Consider the following 8,612-nt stretch of genomic DNA (forward strand, 5'->3'; position numbering starts at 1 on the left):
TGAAAAACCAAATGCACCGAACGTATACACAAAGTTTGAGGGTGACCCCGCTTGTCAGCAGCGCCTGACCCAACGTGGCTCCCCACTCTTACGTGTTGTAGGAGGTGGAGCACAAGGGAACGCGGAGCCATGCCCCTGGGTGATGGAAACGGGGGGTTCCCCGGAGGCCATCCAAACGTGTGGTGGACAGGAGCCCCACCCACCTCCCACTGATCCCCAGTGTCAGCTCGAGCAGACACCAGTGGAGGTCACATGTGTATTTCAGGGTAAATATCGTAAAGATCAAGATAAAGAGGCAAGCTCCGGGTCTCTCGCAAGCCAGGGTTCGGTTAGAACAAGTTTAGAAATAGACGAGAGGCTCAAAATCTTAGAACGGATGGGAGTTAATTTGGGTAAGCAATTGGCACAGTTAGAGATAGACATTAGGGAGGATGTCGATCAGGAAGATGGGGGAATACACACACGTATTCGGTCACATGTACGTAACAACCGTGGCGATGAACCCCCTTTGATGGCCCCCCTGTTAGCCACCTCACAAGGCGACATGAAATACACTCATTTAACCTGTCTGATGCGGCGGGACTGGCTGAGCAGTTACCACCTTTAACAGCAAGATGAGGGCCATGGTTAAAACAATTGGCTAAACTCACAGGAGGAGTTTGTTTAGCTATAGGGGATTTCAGAAATCTCCTTAATCGCGCCACTACCGTATTAGATGCCGCAGATGTAGAGAAACAGGCAGACATTGAACATGTACATAATTCAGAGCGTCTCACCCGACACGCAGATGTCATTGCTGATGTCATGAGAAAAAAGTGGCCAGTGCAGGTCTCCTCTACTGTTCCTTCCTACCCGTGGGATGGCAAGACCAACCCAGTATATGGGGGACCCTGATAGCATGGCCATGGCAGAACCCATGCTATCACTGACTGTGGGGCTCCTGAGATTGCTATTCCTGATTGACACAGGAGCCACCTTTTCTGCTATCAACTTCCACCAGATATGATGAGTAGTAACTATATCTCAGTCAGAGGTTTCTCAGGGGACTCAATGACTCTGCCCAAAACCAAGCCATTGGTTGTCTATAATGGCTCTCAGACTGTCATGCGCACATTTATCATTGCAACTCAAGCACCAGTGAATTTGTGTGGACGAGATCTGCTGATGAAAATGGGGGCTTCCATTCTGTGCAGCCCCACAGGACTGACTTTAACCTGGCCAAATGGTCAGGTCACAAGTTGTTATGGTGAGAACAGCCCAAGCATATATTTAATATCTGCCACAAATGATGACATGGTGGATATTTATTGGGGCCTGATCAATGATACAACTACAGGGGCGTTGAATATATTTATCCAGTGGAGACCATGGATATCTCGGATGGAACCCTATGGTCCTCCTCCTGACCCCCCTCATCTCACCCTCTACTACGACCCTTCGGCGGATTTGCCCTATTATGATTTATTCCAATCTGAACTGCAAGATGCAGAGTGGGAAGTTTTTTCTCCGGGTATATATATTGGGCCAGAGGGCGTGGCGGCTCCAATTACACTCACACCAGCACAATCACAGTGGTATAGAATGTCTTCCTCAGCGGTGCCACATATTTCGTTAGCGTTACATCCAGGCCACATGGCAAAGCAGTTAGGGGGCATGACCAAAAGGGCAAATGCTGCCACTGATTGGGTACAGACGCAGATTCCTGACGTTTCCTTTTCCGAAGCCACAAAAACATATTTTATTAGGGGTGAGACCCATAATCACATCACGTTGACACATGATTTGTTAACTAGACATCAGGTTGTGAGGCGGCTGACCATATTGACACCCCTGTCCTTTTGTCACATCTCCCGGCTGGATTGTGGTCTGAGGGCCCTGATGACGTAGGGCAAATACAACAAATTCCAGTGTCATTTAATATGACCTCGACTCAACCAATCTGGCTTCCCCAATATCGCCATAAACCTGAGGCTATGGCCTCCCTAGACCAAACTATTGATGCACTCCTTAGAGCTGAAGTGCTAGAACCATGTCAGTCTAGGTGGAACACTGCCATTTTGCCAGTTCCAAAGAAGGAACCTGGGCAGAACAGAATGGCACGTGATTTAAGGGCCATTAATGCAGCCCTGGCCACCCAAACCATCCCCGTTCCTAACCCATATACCCCATATCTGAACTAGACCACAACAAAACTTGGTTCACGTGTGTAGATCTGGCCAACGCCTTTTTCTGTGTTCCGGTACATGAAGCGTGTAGAGACATTTGTGCGTTTACACACCGTGGCAGACAGTACCGGTATACACGTTTATCACAAGGCTTCGCCCTTTCACCCGGCCTGTTTAACCAAGCATTAAAGCAAAGTTTGGATACTTGTTCTCTCCCTGAAGGTTCCATTTTAATTCAGTATGTGGATGATCTCCTGATTGCTGGAGACACCCAACAGGCTTGTATTGAGGCTTCAATAGCAATATTGGAGAAACTGGCCGAGTGCGGGTACAAAGTCTCAAAGCAAAAACTGCAATTTTGTAGGTCAAGAGTCACCTTTCTTGGCAGAGTGGTCACTAAGAGGAGTACAGGTATGTCCCCCGAGCACCGGTCCTCTATTTTAAGCCACCCCAAACCAATCACGGTCAGAGACATGTTGGCATTTTTAGGGCTGGTAGGATACAGTCGTTCATACATACCCGATTTCACTGGTCGCACCGCACCACTTCGTGAGATGATAAAGACATTAGGGATGAGAAATTTGTCAGGCATTTTGTCATGGACACCTGAACTAGAACAGGCATTCATTGAACTACAACAGGAACTAGCGCATGCGGCAGACCTTGCTAGACCAGATTACACCATTCCATTCTACCTGGATGTTTCTGATACACCCTCATTGGTAAACGGAGTGTTGTTTCAGAAAAAAAGGGGAGGTAGACAGATGTTAATGTATCTGAGCATTCCTCTAGAATACAGTAGAGAAAAGACAACCATGTTGCACCAGACATGTTGCAGGACTAGCCAAATTAGTACAAAAAACAGCACACATAGTTGCAGGATATCCATTACATGTGCTGACCACACACGGAGTGGTAGCATATATAAATTCTCAGATGTTCACACTCACTCCCCTCAGGCAAAGACGCATACATAAAGTACTGACGGCCCCCAACATTACATACACTCACGATGGGATTAACATGGCAGATAACATGTTAGAAGGACCCCCGCACGAGTGTGCGAGAAAGGTAAAAATAGAAGGGAAAATAAGACCAGACCTCAAGGGCACGCCAATAGAAGGGGCACTAAATCTGTGGACAAATCGGTGCAGTTATAGGGGAGAAGGCGGAGAAATAAAAGCAGGGTTTGCGGTAGTACAAGAAATTAATGGGGAAGTAGATGATTTTTGCACAGTGATCTCAAAAGAAGTCAAGAACGGTCCCTCAGCTCAGAAAGCGGAACTATTGGCAGTCATTGTGGCGCTCGAATTAGCAGAAGGCAGGGCAGTTAACATCTACACAGATTCAGCCTATGCAGTGGGAGCAGCCCACATCGAATTACCCCACTGGAAGGAGACAGGTTATCTCACCAGTGCGGGCAAACCCGTAAAACACAAGGAAGAGTTGTTAGCACTAGAGAAAGCGATACAACTACCAAAACAGGTTGCCATCATAAAGTGCAAGGGACATCAGAAAGGGGACACATTGGTAGAAAGAGGTAATGAGGCAGCAGACAAGGCAGCAAAGGAAGCAGCAGGTTATAAAGAATCAAGTTTGCAGATGGTGTTGAAGGAAGGTGAACCATGGGAACCAATTCCGACAGGAGAAAAGCTCAGGCAAGTGCAGGACCAGGCTAGCCCAGAAGAAAAGACTATTTGGCTGGATAAAGGTGGTAGAAAGAGTGAATTAGTCTGGGAAGGTCCCAATGGACTCCCAATACTTCCAGCCTCTTTGGCAAAAGCAGTGCTGGGAGAAGCTCACGGGTTGGCACATGTAGGAAAGGTACAGATGAGGGAAAACTTGAAAGGATGGTGGCATCCATTTCTAACCACTATGATAGCCACACATGTAAAAGAATGTCAAGTATGTAATGTAAATAATGTGGGTAAAACTTGCAAACCAGGGGTAGGAAAATTCCCTAAGCCCAATGGCCCAGGGGAACATATTCAGATAGATTATACAGATATGATTCAGACAGTCAGGAAGTACAGGTATCTGTTAATGTTCGTGGACGTATTTTCGGATTGGGTGGAAGCGTTCCCCACTATGAGGGAAGACAGCAAATCAGTCTGTAAAATGTTGATCAATCACTGGATTCCCCAACACGGGTTTCCCAAAAGAATACACTCAGATAATGGTACTCACTTCACAAGTAACGCCTTGGCATGGGTAGAGCAAGTACTAGGCCTGAAACATGCGTACGGATCAGTGTACCATCCACAGTCTCAAGGGAAGGTGGAGCGCATGAACCAAACACTGAAATCAAAATTGAACAAAGTTGTATACTCTACAGGGCAAAATTGGCTGGACGCCCTACCAATTGCATTAATTAGCATCAGAAGCTCTGTAAACAGAGCTACAGGGTTCACGCCCTTTGAACTGATGACAGATAGATCTTTTCCAGGGCCCCATACCGTGCTAGCGTGTAAAGACATACAGCATAAATCTCACCAAGCCTACTTTAATGAGCTGAAAGCATTGTGTCAAGCTTACTCTGTGCAGGTCCGCTCCAAGAGGGAACCAGAAACAGATGCCCCTCCAGAGGTAGCACTATCTGAGTGGGTCTATCTGAAAGTTATCAAGCGGAAGTGGTGTGAGCCCAGGTGGACAGGACCCTACAGAGTGGTCGAGCGAACTTCTCACGCCGTTCGGCTGAACGGCAAAGGACCTGCTTGGTACCATCTCTCCCAGTGCAGACCAGCGCACCTACCAAAGGCAGAAAAGGAGTCCCCATCCAACGGGGCAGAATAATCCCCGGGGACAGAGGCACAACAGGGAAAGTCTATCCTGCCTCCAGCGCAGAAGGGCCAACATCTGGCGACGATCTCCTTTACACATATACATATAGTTAATCATTGTTCGTTAGCTTTTGGGGGTAACATGTGGTTCTTCGGAAATGACAGAACACAGGGGTTTAGGAGACTCTCCTTAGAAGACAGAAAGGGATTTGAAGAAAAAGAGAAATGTGTTTTATATGCGGGCAGGATTATTTTATGTATGTTTGGTATTTTTATGCTCTGTTTTGCAAGCTCCGCTCAGACCACCTTGCATGACAGCTCCTCCCTCCCCAATACTACAAGTGATATCACCCAGATAATACAGTATCTTAACATGAACATTTCTGTTAACCCCGAATATATCACAGCACCACCGGACATAGTAGACGATCAACTACAAACAAAGACCATTGTATTAGTGGATACGGGAGAATAGAATTAGACTACACCCTAGGCAGCTCCACAGCATGGACCTTTGATTTGTGTGACGTCATTAACTGCGCAGGTCAGAACTCAACATATAGAGGTTACGATGTTATGTCTGAATGTTGACCTTTCGGGAGAAAGGTCAAAAGGGGGAATTGTGGAATTATTAGCCTTAGTATTGTTCATATTACTCTTTTAAGATGTATTAAAGAAAGCTTATTTCTAGCATTGAAAGCTTAATGGATATATTGTACAATTGTAAGAGCTAAGAGTCAGCACATAAGGCTGTGTGCTGACTAATGGTGGAATACACAAGGATGTCAGATAACAGGTAATATCTCGAAGCTGATGGTAGTAGACCCTGGGATTAGCACACCACACATGTGGTTCATCTGGTCAGAGAAGCAGAGCCATTGTCTGGAAAGCGGGGGGAGTTGATAAACACAGGAAATACCGTAAGCTGACCTTGCAGACGCACTCACGTCTCGAGCGCATCCTTAAACTTTTATGATGTGGATTGGTGAGATGGCCTAATGCACACATTGGAGGCTGGGGTAAGGAAAGAGCTGTCATGCGACTATAAAAAAGGGAGTCAGATGAGAAGGGGTCAGAACTTACTTGGTAGATACATGATGCATGTTCTTTGTTTGTAACCTCTCCAGAATTCTGTAATAAAACCGTTTGTTTCACTTCAGTCTGATATACTCGTCTCATTTGTTTTGCATCAACGAACACGCAGGACTGGTTTCGTCCACAACAGACATTTCTGGCATGAAACTCACTTGTCATGTCAGAACACTGAAAGCAAAACACATTTTATGATATAGTGAACTAAATCATTAACTTTGCAAAAGAAACCAGTACATTAACGAAACCGTCAATCTGTACACTCAGAAAGCCTGCTAATGCGATTCCTGCACTCCAGAAGCGGCCAAACGATGTAAAAAGGCGAGAGACGCTGTGCAGTCAGCTGTTAACATGAAAACCTTGCGACTGTTTTAAACAGACATTTCTGGCAAGAAACTCACTTGTCATGTCAGAAAACTGAAAGCAAAACACATTTGATGACATAGTGAACAAAATCATTAACTTTGCTAAAGAAACCAGTACATTAACGAAACCGTCGTTCTGTACACTCAGAAAGCCTGCTAATGCGATTCCTGCACTCCAGAAGGGCCCAAACGCTGTAAAAAGGTGAGAGACGCTGTGCAGTGAGTTTTTAACATGAAAACATTGCGAGTGTTTTAAACAGACATTTCTGGCATAAAACTCACTTGACATGTCAGAAAACTGAAAGCAAAATACATTTTATGATATAGTGAACTAAATCATTAACTTTGCTAAAGAAACCAGTACATTAATGAAAACGTCGTTCTGTACACTCAGAAAGCCTTCTAATGCGATTCCTGCACTCCAGAAGCGCCCAAACGCTGTAAAAAGCCGAGAGACGCTGTGCAGTGAGCTGTTAACATGAAAACATTGCGAGTGTTTTAAACAGACATTTCTGGCATGAAACTCACTTGACATGTCAGAAAACTGAAAGCAAAACACATTTTATGATATAGTGAACTAAATCATTAACTTTGCTAAAGAAACCAGTATATTAACGAAACCGTCGTTCTGTACATTCAGAAAGCCTGTTAATGCGATTCCTGCACTCCAGAAGCGCCCAAACGCTGTAAAAAGGCGAGAGACGCTGTGCAGTGAGCTGTTAATAGGAAAACATTGCGACTGTTTTAAACAGACATTTCTGGCATGAAACTCACTTGACATGTCAGAAAACTGAAAGCAAAGCACATTTTATGATATAGTGAACTAAATCATTAACTTTGCTAAAGAAACCAGTACATTAACGAAACCGTCGTTCTGTACACTCAGAAAGCCTGCTAATGCGATTCCTGCACTCCAGAAGCGCCCAAAAGCTGTAAAAAGGCGAGAGACGCTGTGCAGTCAGCTGTTAACATGAAAACATTGCGAGTGTTTTAAACAGACAATTCTGGCATAAAACTCACTTGACATGTCAGAAAACTGAAAGCAAAACACATTTTATGATATAGTGAACTAAATCATTAACTTTGCTAAAGAAACCAGTACATTAATGAAAACGTCGTTCTGTACACTCAGGAAGCCTGTTAATGCGATTCCTGCACTCCAGAAGCGCCCAAACGCTGAAAAAAGCCGAGAGACGCTGTGCCGTGAGCTGTTAACATGAAAACATTACGAGTGTTTTAAACAGACATTTCTGGAATCAAACTCACTTGACATGTCAGAAAATTGAAAGCAAAACACATTTTATGATATAGTGAACTAAATCATTAACTTTGCTAAAGAAACCAGTATATTAACGAAACCGTCGTTCTGTACACTCAGAAAGCCTGTGGTTTCTTTAGTTGCGATGCTGTAAAGGTGTAGGAACAAACTCTTCGGTGACACTCGTCTCTTGCATATAAAGATGTTTATTAGCATTGAGAGGTCGAAGTCACAGACAAGCCTCCGCGAACCAAGCTTGGAGAGAAAAGCCAATTGTTTCTCTGACACGTCCGTTTACAACTCCAGGTTTTATACCGGTGTGGCCATCTGGTTTCTGTCCTCAATTTCGATGTATGGATCTTCTTTAGCCAAATTTGGTATAAACATACGTTATTGTCCAGAGTAGCCCCAGTCTAATATATAGCATTGTTTACATTCAGGGGGGGCCCATCCTGTGCAGCTGCCTCCTGAATAAGCTCCACCATATTTCAGTCAGAGGCCCACAGGATAAACTCAACCAGAATCTGCACAGTCTAATAATCAATATGATAGAAAATAATGTTACGACTATAGAATTAATAAGGTCAAATTCACCACAGTTCCCCCCTTTTTTGGGACATTTATGTCTCAAAAAACCAAGGAAAGGCTCTTACTAGCATACTTTAAGTACATGGAGTGCGAGAACGAAATCCATCAAACAATCTAGACAGGAAAAAGTCTCTCGCGGTCCTCCTGCCCTGAGCAACCACCTATTGTGCTCCATGTCAATCTTAAAAGGATGATAACAAATCACTTTGGCAAATACATTTGAAACCTCAGAAAATAAAATCAAAAATGTCCACCTTCCAGCTGGTCAACCCATCGGACTTTCCAGCAGACCTATCCCTGCCTAACAACCATATCCCTAGCCATCGAAAAAGAAAAAAACATCTGAGGTCCCAATGTACTTACC

At 44.6% G+C, this 8,612-nt stretch overlaps 1 pseudogene; it reads left to right on the forward strand.

Moving 5' to 3' along the window:
* Positions 1-1,910: 1,910 nt before the first annotated feature.
* On the forward strand, positions 1,911-4,958 carry LOC119262283 (annotated as a pseudogene).
* Positions 4,959-8,612: the final 3,654 nt, after the last annotated feature.

This window comes from Pygocentrus nattereri, chromosome 23, assembly GCF_015220715.1.
Source record: "Pygocentrus nattereri isolate fPygNat1 chromosome 23, fPygNat1.pri, whole genome shotgun sequence".
NCBI lineage: Eukaryota > Metazoa > Chordata > Actinopteri > Characiformes > Serrasalmidae > Pygocentrus > Pygocentrus nattereri.